Below are 338 nucleotides of genomic sequence, written 5' to 3' on the forward strand. Positions count from 1 at the left end.
CAAGCCGCAGTAAGGCTTCACACCGCAGCCTAGGGGCAACCACGGTTGAGCGCTGTTGGGGCCGTTGGGTGCCGATCCTCCCCTCCCCCGCCAGCTCTCCCCTCCGCGCGCGCGCATGACTCACCTCCTCCGCGAAGCCTCGTGACCCAAAGCCACTTCCGGGTCCAACACTAAGTCGACCCCCAAGCGGGAGGGAGCGATGGGGGCGGTGCCTTGGGGGCTCCTGAATGGCGGATGTAAGGTATGAGGCGGGGCCAATGCCGGCGTGCCGCTTTATGATTGGTAGGCTTCTGGATCCGCCCCCGGAGAGGAGGGCAAGGCCTTATTAAAAGAGCTCA

This window comes from Neophocaena asiaeorientalis, unplaced genomic scaffold (assembly GCF_003031525.2).
Source record: "Neophocaena asiaeorientalis asiaeorientalis breed wild unplaced genomic scaffold, Neophocaena_asiaeorientalis_V1.1 scaffold134, whole genome shotgun sequence".
Taxonomy (NCBI): domain Eukaryota; kingdom Metazoa; phylum Chordata; class Mammalia; order Artiodactyla; family Phocoenidae; genus Neophocaena; species Neophocaena asiaeorientalis.